The sequence below is a fragment of the Microtus oregoni genome, unplaced genomic scaffold, assembly GCF_018167655.1.
Source record: "Microtus oregoni isolate MIOR12 unplaced genomic scaffold, Mior012 000002F_ref0000024, whole genome shotgun sequence".
Lineage (NCBI taxonomy): Eukaryota > Metazoa > Chordata > Mammalia > Rodentia > Cricetidae > Microtus > Microtus oregoni.
The window spans coordinates 28,963,461-28,983,413 of NW_024543061.1; the positions used below are offsets into that span (position 1 = coordinate 28,963,461).

The 19,953-nt window shown below is 48.4% G+C and overlaps 1 protein-coding gene across 1 annotated transcript in view; it reads left to right on the forward strand.

Annotated features, from left to right (window-relative positions):
* Efcc1 (EF-hand and coiled-coil domain containing 1) overlaps positions 1 to 19,953 on the forward strand; it is a 33,303-nt gene that overhangs the window by 3,934 nt on the left and 9,416 nt on the right. The gene's annotated exons all lie outside the window — the stretch shown is intronic.

Sequence of the window (19,953 nt, forward strand, 5' to 3'; positions counted from 1 at the left end):
TACTCTACCTGTGTGCTGTTCGACGCTGTGCGCTGATCACAAGGCGGCCACAGAGCCTACAGGCCTTGAATTCACCATGCAGGCACAAGAACAGGCAACGCCGGAGGAGGGAGATGCTCTCTCCCAGGGAGCCTGTGCCTTCATGTTCCCCTTCAGAACTTGAACCTGGATCTCACTAGGCAGAACTGTGTCATTTTCTGCTGCCACCCACAGTGGTGTCTGATGGTTCTGATGAGCCCCAAATGCCATCAGAGCTCCATTCTTCGTGAAGAGGAAATAGCTGCTGTGTAAGCCTCAGATGAAACACCACACATCTGGAGGGATGAAGCTGGAGAGAAGAGGAAAGGCCAGACAGCCTAGAGTCTGGAAGGAGGAAATCAAGAACCAGAGGGTGAGGGTCACACGATGACCAGGTGAATGAATGGCTCAGGGGGCAGGACTTCGCTGCTCACCTTCTGTAGCCAAGGCTAGCAGGCTGTGGACTGGCTTATGCCAAAGTTTTCCGTCTGCGAAGAAAGGGACGAGAAAGAGGCAGAATCGCCACAGCCACTAAGCTTCACCTGATACCAGGTACTTTTTCCACGCTATTGCTGGGAGCTCAAACCCAACGTGAAGGTCATTCTTATTGTATCACAGACAAGAAAGCCAGGCCAGAGAAATGTGTGCTAGCAGGACCCAGTATGTAACAGACAGGACTGAAACCCACGTTCACAGCCCAGTGCCACACATTTGGCTCTGGTAAGATGAACAGTCCTCCTTGGGTTCCCCCACTGCTCACATCCCCCACCAAACAGCCACAGAATGTTTTACCAGCTGGGAGGGTGTAGTGGTCAGGCTCTGTGTGGAAAGGGTTATTTCGGATCGTGGTTTCAGATGTTTCTGGAGAGGGTTATTTCAGATCGTGGTTTCAGATGTTTCTGTCATAGTCCTTGGGTCCACTGATTCTGGGCGACAACAGCGTATAGCAAAAACCTCCCACCATGTGATCGCCACGAGGCAGAGAGAAAGGAGGGTAAAAGAACCAGAGTCGACTACAGCTCACAAGCGCGTGCTCCAGTGTCCTGTTTCGGCAAGTCAGGCCCCACCACCTCCCTTCCATCACCCCTCAATAATGCCACCGTACTGTGAATCCATCAAGAGGTTGAGTATAGTGATCGTGTCAGAGCTCTCAAGATCCCAGCATTTCCCCAAAGCTCATCATCTAGCAACTCAGACCCCAACATATGAGCCTGTGGGGACATGTCTCATTCAAACCACAGTGGAAAGACTGCGAGCTACCCACCCCCTCTGCTGCTACATCCCAGGTGTTCAGATGTCCCTGGGGGTAAAGCTGCATCAAGGGGGTACAGATGGGAGGAAGGGACCACACTCCAAGCATAGGTGCCCTCAGAGGTGACACCGTGCTAACATGCTCCAATTGCTCTGAAGATATGTCTTGGGGGCAGCATGAAGCCATTTGCAATGGCCTGACTTCCTGTTCTAGTTTTTAAAGCACCTTCCACTCTGGTGCTAATTAAGGATGCCCTGGAGTTGGAACCTTGTCAGCTAAGGGTCTGGTGGCTTTATTAAAATCACAGATCAAGAACCGAGCTGAACGAGATTGTCCCCAGCTGCAATCGAAACTCTGCCGCTTCTGTGCAATGGCCGCCCGATTTCCTGTCTCTACAACTTTCGTTTAGTTCTTATTCCATCCTGCTCTGTCTTGTGCTCCATCCAGTCCTCTCTGGTTTTATACAGTCAGTCTTCTGTTAAACAAGGCCTCTCTATGCCATATTCAATCAATGGAGACCAATAGTGCCAGAAAAGGCTGTGTCTTTGCCCAACCTAGTTCTGTGCAGTCGCTGTTCCTGTACAACGTCGTGTTCCAGCCATGCATGCAGCGTTGACGCTATGCTAAGTGTTATAAGCTCTGGGGAGATGATTTAAAGTGTGGGATGTGTGAAGATTCTGTGCAAACACAGCACCAATGTATACAAAGGTTGAGCAGCTGTGGATGTTGGTGTCCACGGAGATCCAGAAGCCGTTCTTCTGACTCTGACACAATCACACTTGTTCTTCGGATTGCTGTTGTGTCTGTGTTTCCACAAGTGCCTTACGCTTGCTGTCTTTGTCGTGATGATGCATCCCTGGCATGCTGTGCAGTTTCTTTACTGTAAGCTGCAGCCCTTGAGAGTCCCAGATAGAAGCAGGGTTTTGGAGTTCTCTCCCCATCTTCACCATAGCCTGGAGAACGAAAGATGGAATCCTAACCACTTTAAAGTTGGCTTTTTAGAATTGAGTTTCCCATTTTATTCCTGGCAGAGGTTAAGACTCATACCTTGGGGCAAAACCCCAGGCCTGGGAGTGCAGTTTTTATCATCTTACATGATTAGAACTCTGACATCTGCAGGAGCCTCTTGCTGACTCAGCAAGCTGTCTTCTTTTGTATGCCACCCTTGTGGGCATTTTATTAGCACCATCTCCTGCTCCTCAATTGAACTAGAGGCTTCTTCTTGCTTTCCTTTGTTCTTTTTCATGTTAAATTTTACCCATGATACTTGTTTGTAGATGGAAGGAAAATTTCCAAAATGCTTCAGGCCACCACCTTGCCCACCGACTTAAAAAAATATAGCCAATACTTACACAATTCATTTATTGATTAAACAATACTTTATAAGTATGCTCTGTGGACTAAGACCTGTGTTGTCTTAGTTTTATTGCTGTGAAAAGACACCATGACCATAGTAACTCTTATAAAGGAAAACATTTCATTGGAACTGGCTTACAGTTTGGAGGTTTAGTCCATTATCATCATAGTGGGAAGCATGGAGGCATGCAGGCAGATGTGCTGGAGAAGTAGCTAAGCGCTCTACATCTGGATCAGCAGCAGCAGGAAGAGAAAGTGATACTGGGCCTAGCTTGAGCATCTGAAACCTCAAAGCCCACCCCCAATGACACACTTATTCCAAAAAAGCCACACCTCCTAACTGTGCCACTCCCTATGAGCCCATGAGGGCCATTTTCATCCAAGCTGCCACATGTACCAAATTCCTCAAGGATACAGAAATGAAATATAAATACCATATTCAGATGGTCTTCTGGCCCCAAGAGGCAGGTCCTGATCACACATATTAGGACATAAGTTTCATGTGCAGAGGGGACACAAAACTGCTGCTGGTGCCTTCAGACTTGGAAGATCCCAAGTCAGACAGAAGTCCCCAAGTACAAAAGGGTCTCAGGTCTCCTTGGGGTATAGTGTGCCCAAGAGCACACTTGGCCAGGTTCCCACCTACTAAGATCAGCAGTCCTCCCAAAGGGAGTTTTCCACCTCATCACAGCCATGTAACTCCAGTCCCCAAGACTGGCCCCTCTCCCACCCTGCCTCACATGAACCAAGGTCTTAGCTTCTTCTTTCTCTGGTCCCACAGGGCAATCCACCTGGGCCCAGCAAAGGTTTTTGCCTCTAAGACTGTAGCAATGTGGTAAGAAGAGAGAGGATGCATTGCCATAAGAAACAGCTGCAGAAGGAACACGTGTACCACCATTCACAAAACATTATTAACCCTGCCTGATCAGCTGCTTCACTGACCCTTCACCCAACTTAGACACAACCATACATACCCATCTCACTCCGGTTTCTCTCTCTGTCTCTCTCTCTGTCTCTCTCTCTCTCTCTCTCTCTCTCTGTCTCTCTGTCTCTCTCTTTCATTCCTTTCTATCAGCCAGTTCTCTTGGATAAATGCAAGAAAACTTAACTTGAGCTGACTTGTGAAAACAAAGTTAATCCTTAGAGCTGAAAAGCCTACATATGTCCAACATTAGGTGTGACTGAAACCAGGTCTCAAACAGTGTCAACAGTCTGTTGGGATTGACTTCACCTTCAAGCAGATTCTCTCCCCACACCATGCAGAGTACACAATCTAATCCCTTGCCTAAGATGCCCCAAAGAAGTCCAGAACTGAGCCTCTGGGCCACCTTGGAAATATGTCTCACATTGAATCCATCTTGCAGGCCAGGATAATTTGATGCTCTCATTAACCATATGTTCACTATTGTAACCACAGCAAGGCCTGACATCCTCTGGGACTGGGACCTTCACAAAGAGGACCATGATGTGGACACATACATACAGACACCCACAGCCTCATGGGAGCATGTGGACACATACATACAGACACCCACAGCCTCATGGGAGCATGTGGACACATACATACAGACACCCCTAGCCTCATGGGAGCATGTGGACACAAACATACAGACACCCCTAGCCTCATGGGAGCATGTGGACACATACATACAGACACCCCTAGCCTCATGGGAGCATGTGGACACATACATACAGACACCCCTAGCCTCATGGGAGCATGTGGACACATACAGACAGACACCCCTAGCCTCATGGGAGCATGTGGACACAAACATACAGACACCCCTAGCCTCATGGGAGCATGTGGACACAAACATACAGACACCCACAGCCTCATGGGAGCATGTGGACACATACATACAGACACCCCTAGCCTCATGGGAGCATGTGGACACATACATACAGACACCCCTAGCCTCATGGGAGCATGTGGACACATACATACAGACACCCCTAGCCTCATGGGAGCATGTGGACACATACATACAGACACCCCTAGCCTCATGGGAGCATGTGGACACATACATACAGACACCCCTAGCCTCATGGGAGCATGTGGACACATACAGACAGACACCCCTAGCCTCATGGGAGCATGTGGACACAAACATACAGACACCCCTAGCCTCATGGGAGCATGTGGACACAAACATACAGACACCCACAGCCTCATGGGAGCATGTGGACACATACATACAGACACCCACAGCCTCATGGGAGCATGTGGACACATACATACAGACACCCACAGCCTCATGGGAGCATGTGGACACATACATACAGACACCCACAGCCTCATGGGAGCATGTGGACACATACATACAGACACCACACAGCCTCATCAACTCATGATCTCTGTCTTAGTTAGAGTTTCTAATGCTGTGACGAGACACCATGACCACAGCAACTCTTATAACGGAGAACATTTCATTGAGGTGGCAGCTGGCAATTCAGAATTTCAGTCCATTCTCATCGTGGCAGGGAGCATGGCAGCATCCAGGCAGACATGGCGCTGGCTACATCTTGATCAGAAAACAACAGGAAGTGGTCTCTAACACTGGGAGTAGCTTGAACATAACAGTGACAGAGTTCCTCCAAGAAGGCCACACCTCCTAATAGTGCCACTCCCTTTGAAGACCTTTTTCTCTCAAGCCACCACAATCTCACAGCACAAATTCCCATCCTCGTCCCAGGAGCAGCCTACCTGGGACTTTTCAAGGCTCTGGATAGCAAAGCCCAAAAAGGGACCTGATCAGACATAAGCCAGGCTCGTCCCCATGCCAGGTTTCCTGTCTGCAAATGCACAGACGGTTGTTGGGAGGACTCTGTGTTGCTCAGACACCTCAGCACTTGCTAGGCAGCGTTCAGAGACACATCGTCATGCCCAGTGTCCCTCCCCTAACTGTTCCCTCCAAGGAAACAGCAGACTTGGTGTTCTGTGACCCAGACCTAACCCAGGCTGACACACAGCCAGATGGCATGAAGAGCTGAGTGGTGGTGACAGCATGTGGATGGGTGCTGGCCTCAGAAATGCCTCAGAAGCTGGAGGACGGACTGTCTCTAGCGGCCTGGAGCCCTGAAGGGCAGCACTGGCTCCAGGAAGGGTTATTCTGGCCCCAGGTGTGAAATCCGTGGTGCAGTTGTAACCTTTCTGTCTCTTGAGACCTCCCCTGCCCGGCCGCCAGCCTTCAGAACACCTGGCTAGGAGCTCAGATCTGGGAAAGGATACAGAACACCCTTTCTCCTCCTACCACTGAGTGGGGCCAGGGGGCTGGGCTGGCCTCTATGGCTTTGTTGTCAGGAGGATAGAAAAGCCAGGAAGGGACAGAGACAGAGGATAAATGGTTCAGTCTGCAGACCTCCCTGTAAGGCACACAAAGATGAGGCCATTCAAGGGTTACCTCCTTTCTTCTCTCCGACTGCAACAGCCTGCATGATGTGGAGGCCACAGCCAACCAGTCAGAAGGACAGAGAAAAGGACAAAGCGGGGCCGGGGCATCTGCCCTATTGTCCTTTGAGGCCATGTGGGTGGCTGCTGGTAGGAACAGGCCCTTCTTTCAGGGACAATTGAACAAGCCCAAAGCAGAGACAAGCTGGGGAGAAGCCCAGGCTCAGAGGCATGAATACCCCGAATTCAAATTCCAGCTTTTTCTATGTGTTATGCAGGACCCAGAGGTGTTTTCCCCTGTCGGCTCACGTTCTTCATCCACTAAGTGGGGAAGACTTCTGTTCCTCAGTTTGGTGTGCATTCTGTATGGGGAGGGGAGAGGCAGGACTGAGCTGTGGAGCATGACCCTAAGCAAGTCTTCCTTCCAAGAGCCTGTCTCCTTATCTGGAAAATGAGGTGATGAGAACAATACTGACCCTCACTTCTGAGTGTTTCTGCCAGGATGCTCCACAAGCTGGATGACAGATCACCCTAAAACCTCATTTTACCTATTAACCATATATAGGCCCTGTCTCCAGCAGCCAGAGTCAGTGTTTAAATCTGGGGATGCCTTGCCCACTGCAAGTGGCTTTTCTCTGGGGTAATGCTTGACATTTAGGTTACATATCACTCAGGTCTTTCAATCTGGGCCAGGGAGACGCACTGCAGAACACAGGCTGACATGATATACAGAACACAGGACTGACATGCAGAGCACAGGCTGACATTATATACAGAACACAGGACTGACATGCAGAACACAGGACTGACATGGTATACAGAACACAGACTGACATGATATACAGAACACAGGACTGACATGCAGAACACAGGACTGACATGATATGTAGAACACAGACTGACATTATATACAGAACACAGGACTGACATGCAGAGCACAGGCTGACATGATATACAGAACACAGGACTGACATGCAGAACACAGGCTGACATGATATACAGAACACAGGCTGACATGTAGAACACAGGCTGACATGATATGCAGAACACAGGCTGACGTGATATACAGAACACAGGCTGACGTGATATACAGAACACAGGCTGACGTGATATACAGAACACAGGCTGACGTGATATACAGAACACAGGCTGACGTGATATACAGAACACAGGCTGACATGATATACAGAACACAGGCTGACATGATATACAGAACACAGGCTGACGTGATATACAGAACACAGGCTGACGTGATATACAGGACACAGGCTGACATGTAGAACACAGGCTGACATGATATACAGAACACAGGCTGACATGTAGAACACAGGCTGACATGATATGCAGAAAACAGGGCTTACATGCTATGCAGAACACAGGGCTGACGTGCTATGCGGAGGAATTTGGCCTAGATGAGGACAAGCCATACAAGTTGGAGTGGGAAGTAGGCAGAAAGCCCCACATGCTGCCCTTGGCTCTGTCTGTCTTGTGCCTGTCCTAGGCCAGCACTGCCTCCCGGTGACTGTCCTGGCTTCTACCCTGTGCCTAGCTCCCTTCCAGGCACTGATTAGACACTCGGGCTGAGGTGGCCTTCTGTGCTTCTCTAACCACAGTCTCTGTAGCCTATTTGCCATGCATTCCTAGCTCCAAGTGATCCAACCTCTGGCCTTTGCGCTGCCACAGCCCACTGCATTGTGTCCACCCACCTACTCATCCCATGAGTCCACCATACCCTCCTGCAGCCCCTAGGTCAGTTTCCCCTGGCATCACAGGTCTCTGACAGATTCCCCACCCCACTAAAGCAGTTCCCTGCTGCCTCCACAGTCTATCCTTCCCATCACCCCTTGTTCTGTGACATCTTCCTTAAATCTGTCTCCCTGCTGGGGCCGGCTAAGCCATGAGGTCTGGGTCCATTCTTGCTAAGGACAGGGCTGTCCCACAATATGTTGTGGGGGATCAGAGGACAGTACCGGCAATGTGCTGATCAGCTGGAAGGCCACGGGCCCCCCACAGAACCCAGCAGAGATGCCCAGAAGACCCCTGGGCTAAGCCTCATGCTGCCTTCTTTGTGACTCCTTTCCCACATCTCCCTGGCAGCAGCCCTGGCTCTGTTTCCTGCTGTTTTTCTCTTGTTTTCATATGCTGGCCTCCATTTCCGGGAGGCTCCTCAGCTCAGGAAATACCTCACAGCAAAGGAAGCCACTGTGTAGAGCCCCCAGGACCTCCAGGGAAGGCTACAGTCTGATGTTGACACCATCTGGCAGGGGGTTGTCTGGCAGGGGGTTACCTGCTGTCAGAGGGTCCTGTCAGCCTTACGGCTTTGTGAAACGTCCAATGCAGAATGACTCACACCACTGGAGGCTGAGAGAACACTCCTGTGTCAATGTCCATCCGTACCACAAAGGCAAAAGCCTGGAGCATGATTAATAAAAGCTCAGGGTCAGAAATTGGGGTTCAGCCTGAAGATCCGAAAAGGAAGACAGCCAACCACTGGCTCTTACTCAACCTCAGTCTGAAATAGCGATCCTGCCTCCTGGAATCTCAGATGGAGACTGCGTGGTGTGAGCTGTTTCCTCCCATTCTATAATCCTCTCTAGGGCTGGGATTAAAGGTGTGCACCACTATCATTAAAGGCATGCACCGCCCGGTTTCTATGGCAATTAGTGTGGCTACTGGGATTAAAGGTGTGTGTTACCATAACCCAGTCTGTAAGGCTGATCAGTGGGATTGTTTTACTCTCAGATCTTCAGGCAGTCTTTATTTATTAAAATACATTTGAAATGTATTTTATCCCTTTATGTCTAAAAAAATAAGGCTATAACTTATATAAGGAAACTATATACAATAAGTACAATGACTATCTATATACAATATATATAGGCAATAAATACATCAACAATGTCTAGTCCATTTCATTTAACAAATTCAGAGAAAATATTTCATATTTATCCTATCTTGGTGAGTCCAAAGTCTTACACCTAATTTACTTTCTATCATAACTCACTTTCTATGTATAGTAAACTGTAACTATAGCTTCAGCTATAGTCTTCAGCTCCCTCAGAGACCCAAGAAGGAAATAATATTAACTGAGTAAGCAGGAAGTGCAAGCAAATGACTTCCAAAATATGTAATGACAGAAACAGCTGGCTGCCTGGACAGTCACCCAAGGTTCCTCTGCAACATTGGGGTGTCCATCTTCATCCTACAGGCCTAGCATATTTGACAGACTTTTCTGTGAAGCGGGATATTTTGTGTCCTGCTTATCTAATTAGGACAGCATAATGTCAGCAGTCAAGGCAGGGGCATTTTCCTTGCCCAGTGGCTTACAATTGCCACAAAGAAAGTAAACTCAAATTATCGTCTCTGAAGTAGATTGGTGCTGCCAAGAGCAGGCATGACTCATTGTCATAAAAAAGAAGAACCTAGGTTATTAAAATATCTTAAATGCCATATTCTGTAGATCTCTGAAGTGTTTGAAGATCTATACTTCTACTATCTAAATTATATCTTTGTTTGACCTTGAAAACATAACTAAATATGACTACAAATTTGATTCTACTAAGTGATTAACTATTAGTCTATAGTTCTTTATCATCCTAAACAATTGATAATACTAATTTTCAAGGACTAGAAATTTGCATTACATTGTTAAATGAGCTGTATAGGTACAATACCTTGAACAAGATTAGGCATGTATGTACAATATGTTTTAACAAAATTAATCCCAAATTTGTATCAATATACAAAATTTGTATATAATATACAAAAGTAAAACCAATGTAAAACATTTAAAATAGGTGCTTTTTAAAAGTAAGTTCAATTATCTACCTTTTATCTTATCATATCTATATCCCCCCTTTTCCTTTTCAAAGTAGATTCAATATTCTACCTTTCTATCTTGTCATATTTATATCCCTTTTTTCTTCTTTTCTTTTTCCCTCCTCTCTCTCTCTCTCTCTCTCTCTCTCTCTCTTCCTTTCTCTTTATTTTTTTATTTTTTTGTTTTTTGAGACAGGGTTTCTTAGTAACTATGAAGTTTGTCCTGGAACTCATTCTGTAGACCAGACTAACCTTGAGCTCACAGAGATCTGCCTTCCTCTGCCTCCTGAGTGCTGGGATTAAAGGTGTGTGCCACCACTGCCTGGCCTTTTTTTTTTTTCAAAACAAGATTCTTGAATCTAATTTCCTTTGTTTAGCTTTTTTGCCTGACCATTATCCATAATAACTTGTAACCAATACATTAAATAAAAACAAACATTCATAATCATTTTTTGGGAATGTGGGTATAGTTTTCTAGGCTACTTCCTGCTGATTGGGGACACAAAGAAAATTTAAGATTATGGTTCCAGTCCATACTGGAGTATTCTGTGAGGCTGGATCATTTCAGCCAGCAGTCTTAAAGATGTTCTGAATGTAGAACTCAGAGGAAACTGCAAAAAGTGTACCCTGAAATGGTGAATCATCTGGGTCATCTGTTCTCATTGGCGATTTTTCAGAGGGTCTTCCTTGATCAAACCTTAGTTTTTAACCCAGAATAAATCCATAGCCTCTCACTTCCTATGCAAAGAAAAGCAAAACCTCTTCTCCAAAGTAACATATCTTTTGACTTAAATTTTTGTGGTGCCTGTACCACCTGGAACTGTGGTCAGGCAAGGGCCTGGGGATTAAAGAACACACAGGGACATGGGTCACTCTTGAAGCAAGAATGCCAATTTTATGATGTTCCCAGGCAGCTTATATAGTGCTCTCCTTGATTAGTGATGCCCAAGTTCTGGGGATTTTTCACTGCAGCCCACCAGAAACCACTTCCTGGCTCTCAGGAACTCATGAGGACCCCATGCTCAAAGCAGCTTCAAGCATAGAAAAAAAGTTGTTTACTTCAGCTGGCAAAAGGTCATAGAAAGTTCAGGGTCTGAGGATCTGCAGCTCCCAACAAATTTTGAAGTCAAGGAATTTTGATCAAACCTTACTTTTCTTTTTTTTTTTTTTTGTTTTTTTTTTTGTTTGTTTTTGTTTTTTGGTTTTTCGAGACAGGGTTTCTCTGTAGCTTTGGAGCCTGTCCCGGAACTAGCTCTTGTAGACCAGGCTGGCCTCGAACTCCCAGAGATCCGCCTGCTTCTGCCTCCCGAGTGCTGGGATTAAAGGCGTGCGCCACCACCGCCTGGCAGACCTTATTTTTCTTAATCCAGAATGAATCCACAGCCTCTCCCTTCCTGTGGAAACAAAAGCAAAAAAAAAAAAAAAACCTCTTCTTCAAAATAACATATCTTTTGACTTAAATTTTGAAGTCAAGGCATTTTCAAAATATATATTCAAAATATATAGGTTGGATTAACCCAGCAGCATTAATAATCAAATGCCTTTTAACAGCTGTTGCTCCTTCCTCAGCAGTCAAACAACTCAAGACAACACAATAATATACAGTATCCAGATTCTCTGTGTATTTTCCATCTTAACATGGAAACTAAGCCAGGGCAGATGGGAGTTGAGAGTGCTAATTTTTCTCCTGAACCCAGGTAGCTAGGTTTGGGTTCCGATTCCTAGAGCTGGAATTCCAATCCCAGCCCTGGCCTGGCCACTACAAAAACCAAAAGAGAGGTCTCAATGCCTCACCCAGGCTTTGGTATAGCACAGTAATATGTCTCTTAGTGGCAAGGACAGGTTGCTATGGTTGCTGTGGAGGGACCTGCAGATGTCTTAGGAGAGTCTTCACTTGCTTTCAGACAGAAGACTTGATACTGAGCCCAGGAGACCTCAGAAGCAAGGTTGAGGCTTCTGAATGACAGGGGCCTCTGCCTATGGTTGTGGCTGCCTGTGCCATGCTGTGAGCTCCAGAATGCCTTCACCCCTCCATGTCAGTAGACCTCAGCCTTGACTAGCAGGTCCCCATACTCCCAAGACCACCTTCTGGACAGAAAACCTTGCTGAAGCTTGCTACAGATACGGTCTAAGTAAATGAGAGAGCGCTAGAGGTGGCCCACCCTCTCCAGCTGGAGTCTGGTCCTGTGGGGCTGAGGTGGGCAGTGGTGGCATGGACATAGGACAGGAGCCAGCATTTCTGAGTACCTGCTGTGCATGAGGCAGTGTGCCAGAGTTCTTGTCTACACACCCTCCTTTCACATACACACATACACACACAGATACACACACACACACACCACAAGTAGTGCTGTAAGTGGTTTAGTAATGTAATACTTGCAGCTGCAAGTCACACGAACCCAACACACGACGGCTTAAATAGTGACATTTGTGCCCTCAAATATAATGTCCAGGGCAAATGGTTCCGACAGGTAGGACATGTTTCCAGAATGTGCTTCTCTGCCTACCTTTATCCACTGGCCATCCTGTCTATGGGATAACCACAGGGTTCCAGCGACTGGAGAGTTCATTCTAGGGCCTCAGGCAGCGCTGGGCAGATGGTAGTCTGGGAGCAAAGGTGAGGGCAAGGTTGACGGTCAATTAAACGCATTCTGCTCTGGCAAGCTTAGCAGAAATCATCACTTAACTCACTAAGACAGGACCCTGCCCCATGCTAGCTTAGGACAATCTATTAAGAATTATTTTTCATTCTTAATAATTTAAAGAAACCTTAAAAGGGATACTTCACACCATGAAGATTTCATGAAATTCTAAGTGTTTGAGAAGACTGTCTAAGGTTTTCTTAGCATATGGCCATGTTTGTCACCCAAGCATCTCGGTGGCTACTTTTGTGCGTCAGTGGCCATGTGCACTTAAAAGCCTGAAGTGTTTTCAAGAACGAGTTTGTCAGTTCCTAAATTAAATGCCAGTAGCTGGGAGAGTACTTGCCCGGCACGTGCAGGTCCTGGGATGCAGACATACACGGGGACATACATGACAATACCCTCATGACAAGCATGCTGCCTTGGTGCTATCACCTCAACCGTTGGGGCGCCTTGTGTGTCCTGAGTAGGAAACTCGGATGAGGTGGGAACCAGCTTTCTGCCTCTCTTCCCAGTCCCCTCCCTCCTGTGATGTCAGTGGTCACTAGTCACCCCCCTACACCCTCAGTTTCATTGTCCATGGATTCAGTCACCAGTGGCCAATCGCAATCTCAAAGTGGAAAATGCCAGAAATAGTAGTGTGTAAACTTTACATAGCACACCGTTCTGGGAAGTGTGATTGAATCCTGTGCCGCCACTGTCATCCCTTTGCACATCCATGTTGCGTATGCAACCCACCCACTAGTCACTCCACAGCCGTCTTCATTGGCTGATGTTGGGTAGTTTCATGTCAGCTTAAACAAGCTAGCGTCACCTAGGAAGAGGAACTCTCATAATGCACCCACCAGATATCTGTGTGGCATTTTCTTGATTAACGATCAATATGGGAGGGTCCGGCTCTATGGGTGGTGCCACGCCTAGGCAGGTGATCCTGGGGTGTATAAGAAAGCAGGCTGAGCAAGCCGGGGGGATAAGCCAGTCAGCAGCATCCTCCAAGGCCTCTGCTTCAGTTACTGCCCTGACTTCCCTCAGTGATGGACTGTGACCTGAGACTTGTAAGAAGAAAAGCCCTCTTATCCCCAGCTTGCTTTTGGCCATGCTCTTTATCATGGGGCTTAGTAGTAACTCTGTGTGATGCAAACCATCGCTCTTGACCTCTTGCTGTGCCTGGTTTATAGGCTATACCTACTCCCAGGTCTGCAGTGGAGGAAAGCACACAGCGAGCTCAGCACCTCGGCAGTTGTGGGTATCTATGTGCCATGATGAGGAATCACCCTCAAGCAGGGCTCTGCCTTCCACTGTACGTGTTCCTGCACAGTGTGTGTTTTGCACTTGCATGGATGGTACTTTGCACTCTCGTGCTCCCTCCTTCTCTCCCTCCTCCTGTGCTCTTCTTCTGCTCAGTGCTGGGTTTCAGTGCCCACGTTGCCTGGTCCCTCAGCTTCTCTTTACACAGTGCTCCACCCATCCCAGAGGGAGCCACCTCCTCCTTAGATGACATTAAGTGAGCATCATCCTATGTGCCCCAGGAAGCCTTGTGTGGGCCAAATGCCCGTGCCCTGTGACCGAGAAGCACAGACAGTCCACAGCGTGCTACAATGTGATCAAGTTTCTCTGCCTTGTGACTTTGGCTTTTGAAATGAGTTGTCCACCCTGGGTCACAAATTCATTTGCTGTGTGTTGTTCTATTTGCTTTTCCTTTGCACTTAGCTCTCGAGTCCGCCCTTTGAAGGGTGTGGACAGGGGTCATTCCAGTTTTCTCTGCATGGCAAGGCGTGCTGTCTTCAGTCATTTGACCCAGAAACCCAGCTGGGCTTTTCATCAGTTCCTCCTATTGGTTTCATCGGGCAAATAATTCCTTCCAAAATTTGGAGCTTTCTTAGTTTGTTTTCTGTTGTCATAACAAAATACCCAAGTTTGGGTGGTTTGCAGAGAACAGAGATTTATTTGGCTTAGGGAGCCCCAGAGTGTGGTGTCAGCATCTGGCAAGACCTTCACACTGCAGCAAAGGTGACACGGGGCATCACGTGGTAAGCTCAGTGACCCTGGCCATTCTAACAAAGTCACTAATTTCCCCATGGAGACTCCCCACATGATCTCATCTAACCCTATCCTCCCCCCAAAGGTCCTGCCTCCGAATACCATCAGCATCTTGATTTGGGGATTAAGTTCTCAACACACATTCAAACCACAGCAGGGATGGTGTGGAGAATCTTGATTGTAGCATATTTTGTGTTTATATGAAGAACAGAGTCCAATTCTGGGCTCAGATCATTGCAGAAACACAGGCTTTTGCCACATTAGCATAGCAGGGAACTGAGCTGGTATCCTGCAAGTGGGAACTGCATTTCTGGGGGAAATGAGCACAAACTAGTCGCTTACCTTTAGCCTTCATTTTAGATCCATGTCCATGACTGGAGAGGGGGTAGAAGTTTCCCCTCTTTCTCTCTGTGCTCTCAAAGGTGGCACCGGAGTCATGTATGGTTACTGAGCACTTGGGATGTGAGCAGTGTGGTTCAGTGGTTATAAAAATAATGGACTTGTAGCTTTGCTTAATTTTAAATTATTCTAAATTTAAATAGCCACACCTTTAACTGGCAGCTGCCATATTGGACAGTGTAGATCAGATTTAAACTGTGAGACCAATGTAGGGAAATAAAATGAGAAACGGACATGACTGTAAACAGGAAAGAAGCCAAGAGCAAGCGTGGGAGCGGGCATCTGCTGGGCACCGACTGTGTGTCAGGTTCATAGAGCCCCTGCTCAGCCCCAACCCCTACCCCACAAGCTGGGGGCCTCCTTCCTCTAAAAAGATGGCAAACAAGCCACAGGACTGGCCCACAGTAGAGCAGCTATAAGCCAAAACCACCACCATGAGAGATCCCAGAGGAAAAGGCAGGATAGTGGCAGGCCATGTGCAGACAGGGACCTTAGATGGCACCCTCCTAGGTCACAGACATGGTCTTAAGGCTGGCCAGCAGCCCCCTTGTACCTGTCCACAAGATGTCCCCAACATGAAATAGGCTGGCCAGGAAGACACAAGGCCAACATCAGGGAGCAATCAGGAATAAGGAGAGGCTTCTCCTCAAGGACTCTTTGGAGGTTTATGGGAGAATGACTACAGATAGGGCTTCTCACACCCATGGTCTTGTTAGAAAAATGAGCCCCTGAATTCCTCTCCTGCAAAGCTTCCGCATGGCCAGCTAGACATTGGTACGTGAACCACTTCCACGGCAATGATCTAAGATCAGAGCTGAACTCTGCATGGTGAGAGGACAATTTCCTGCAGTTATAATATGTAGAGGATTTTCAGTATAATATGCAAAGAACATTCCGAGAACACGAGGCTGTGTGAGTGGAGCTGTGCTTTGTTTTGTGTGGAATTCCCCAAGAGTTGCTCATCATTTCCCAAGCACTCCACAGATGGTGGAAGCTGTGTCCTTCCTGCTGAGGGACACTGTAACTTCTGACACCATGTTTCCAGGAGTCTGGGTGTCTACCTGACTATCTTTTATCTGAATACATTACAAAATGTCAGATATAGCCGGGTGGTGGTGGCGCACGCCTTTAATCCCAGCACTCGGGAAGAAGAGGCAGGAGGATCTCTGTGAGCTTGAGGCCAGCCTGGTCTACAAGAGCTAGTTCCAGGACAGGATCCAACGGCTCCAAATAATTTTTAAAAGAAGTCATATCATATCACTATTATAAATTTTAAAAGATAATAAAATGAATAAAACTAATGTATTCACTATTTTAGGATACATTGAAATAACTACTTAGCTGGATACACACAGTCTGTCTGTTCATCTGGGCACCCCCTAAACCCACCCCAAATATCAGTGAAGGCAGGTACTCCATTACTTCACTTCATCATCATAGGACCCCCAGTGTCCAGCCCAGAGTAGAGCCCCATCATTGTTCTCTGGTGGACAAGACGGGAAATGAAATGAGGAGCTCAGAGGGGGTGAGGGAGCTGTCGAGTTCACACAGCAAAGCCATGGTCTCCTCCAGGGTGGCAGCTTCTGAGACCTCTTGGCATCACAGAACCAAGAAGAAAGTCTCTAGGCTAGAAGGGGAGATGCAACATCTGGCTACTGTCAGACTGTTTAAGCCCTGGGCTGGCAGCCAGTTGTGGCCATAGACTGCAACATGGAAGCTATCAGAGGCCCAGTGGCGTTCCAGGAGGGGTGGATGTGGCCAGCCGGAGGAAACGCCCAGCAACACGGAAGACCTGGGTCTAAGGAAGAGCGGAAGTCACCAGATTTCATTTCTCCAGGACCAACAAGCCACCAGGGAGGCTCCAACAAAGCCTTCTGGGCCACAGGCATTCTGACATCTACCAGAAACACCCTCACTCTGCTGAGGATACCAAAGGAGAGTGGTACCCAGTGAAGTAAGGGTCCCCCTAGAGAACACAGACAGGAAGTACAGGGTGTCCCCTGGTGACCTAACAAGGGGTTCTGCAGCTGTGTTGACTGTGGAGGACCCAGTTGAAGCCCAGTCAGCAGACAGGAGCCACATGGGATCCTCGGAAAATGATTCTGCCTCTGTGGCCAGCCTGAGGTTCTTGGGAAATTCAAAAGTTTTTCCTTACCTCGCTCCCTCGCCAACCCTGTCTTCATGTGTGTGACCTGTAGTCCCCAAAGCTGGCCATGGCTATGCTGTGTCACTCCAGGGCTTCCTTTCCCTTCAGTAAGGCTTAGGGGGCATCCTGGAGACGGGTCCTCGCTATCTGAAGTAGGCAGATTGCTCTGGTTCTCTGTGACTCCATTTCCTTCTCTGTGAAATGGGGACAATGGCACTACTTAGTGCTATGGTTGAAATGTGAAGTGCTTGAACACTTAGTCCCAAGATGTCTAGGGAGCGTACGGACCCTTAAGAGGATGAAGCTTGGCTGGAAGATGTTGTTGGGGCGGGGGAGTCAGGGGAACTAGTCTTCTGTGAACTTGACGTAAGCTACAGTCATTTGGAAAGAGGGAACCTCAACTGAGAAAATGTTCTTACCAGGTCTGCCTGTTACAAGCCTGTGCTGCACTTTCTTGTTTAGTGATTACTGTGGGAGAATCCAGCCCATTGTGTGTGGCACCGCCCCTGGGCAGGTGGTCCTGGGTGGTATTAGAAAGCGGGCTGAGCAAGCCAGAGGGGTGCGTCAGTAAGCAGCACCCTCCATCCATGGCCCCTGCATCAGCTCCTGCCTCCAGGTTCCTGCCTTGCATTCTTGCCCTGACAGTCAGTAAGCAGCACCCTCCATCCATGGCCCCTGCATCAGCTCCTGCCTCCAGGTTCCTGCCTTGCATTCTTGCCCTGACGTCCCTGGATGATGGACTAGAAACTGTAAAATGAAATTGACACTTTCCTCCCCAAGTTGCTTTTGGTCATGGTGTTTTACCACAGCAGTAGAAACCCTAAGACAGCAAGACTTTCCGGGGAGTGGTGGTTCACACCTTTAATCCCAGCACTCAGGAGGCAGGGGCAGGAGGAACTCTGTAAATTCTAAATTCTAGGCCAGCCTGGTCTACAGAGCCAGTCCCAGAACAGCCAGGGCTACACAAAGAAACCCTGTCTCAAGAGAGAGATATACAAAGAGAGAAAGAGAGACAGAAAAACTTCTGGGATGTAGTCCAGCCCCATTCCATTGCCAGACTTTGTTTCCTGGTTCACAAAACATGAGACACCAGTTGCCATGCACTCCCAACACAGCTGCACCACCACACCCTCTCCCCACACCCTCCCCCCACATCTTTCCCCATCCTCCCCCCACACCCTCCCTTCTGAATGCTCCCCCTACACTCTCCCCCCCACATCCTCCCCTCCACACCCTCTCTTCACACCTTCCCCCATGCCTTCCCCCTACACCCTTTGCTCTACACTCTACACCCTCCCACAAACACCCTCTCCCGCAACACCTTCCCAACACCATCCCCCCACACCCTCCCCACACCCTCCCCACACCCTCCCCCCACACCTTCCCCCACACCCTCCCCTCACACCATCCCCCTCTATCCTCCCCTCCACACCCTCCCTCCACACCATCCCCCTCTATCCTCCCCTCCACACCCTCCCCTCTACACCCTCCCTCCACACCATCCTCCCCACACCCTCACCCCCAAACCCTCCCCTCCACACCCTCCCTCCATACCCTCCCCCCCACACCCTCCCCTCCACACCCTTCCCCCCACACCCTCCCCTCCACACCCTCCCTCCACACCCTCCCCTCCACACCCTCCCCCCACACCCTCCCTCCACACCCTCCCCTCCACACCCTCCCCTGCACACCCTTCCCCCCACACCCTCCCTCCACACCCTCCCTCCACACCCTCCCCCCACACCCTCCCTCCACACCCTCCCCTGCACACCCTCCCCCCCACACCCTCCCTCCACACCCTCCCTCCACACCCTCCCCTCCACACCCTCCCTCCACACACTCCCTCCACACCCTCCCCTCTAAGGCGGACTGTAGCTCCTCAAACCTGGCACCTAAATGTATCCTTTAAGTTGTCTCTGCTAACGGCCTGTCACAGTGACAGGAAAAGAAAGTAGCAGCTGCAGTCCTGGGCTGTGACAGAAATGTCTGCGTGCTGAAGAAGCTGTGGGGCATAGGAGCTGCTGTAAAGCTAGAGAGGCATGGGCACTAGCTTAATGAATTGCCGGCTCATTAATAAATATGTTCATGCTGGGTGGTGGTGGTGCACGCCTTTAATCCAGCAGGGGCAGGCGGGTCTCTGAGTTCAAGGCCAGTCTGCTCCCACAGAGTGACCACGTCAGCCAGAACTACAGAGACTCCCTGCCTTTAAATAAATAAATATGGTCATTTTATGTCCGTTTTTTTTTTCAATTATCTGACCTTGTATACTGCAGGGGCATGGAAAACAAACATCCCAAACATGGGAACCTTGGAGTACCAAGACTGACGGGGAATGAAGTGGGTTTTCCAAATCCCAGAGAGGGGGAGATTCCTCAGTTAAAGGCTTTCATGGTCAAGACACAGAATTTTTAATTACATACTTTTAATTAATAAGTGTGTGGCCGGGTGGTGGTGGCGCACGCCTTTAATCCCAGCACTTGGGAGGCAGAGGCAGGCTGATCTTTGTGAGTTCGAGACCAGCCTGGTCTACAAGAGCTAGTTCCAGGACAGGCTCCAAAACCACAGAGAAACCCTGTCTCAAAAAACCAAAAAATGTCTCGAAAAACCAAAAAAAAAAAAATTAATTAATAAGTGTGTGAAAGTGTGATGGGAAGAAAGAAGAGTCTGTGAATCTAGCCAGCCTGGTGGTGCATCTGTAATCCCGAATGGACTACAACAGCGAGCCGCTGACTCTTTAGAAAGCAAAAGTGAAACATGGAAGCTTCTGAAAATTCCACACAGGGCGGGGAGATGGCTCAGCCTTGAAAAGCACAGGCTGCTCCTCCAGAGGAAACAGGCTCAACTCCCAATTCCTACATGCTTCTCACAGCCATCTGGAACTTCAGTCCCAGTG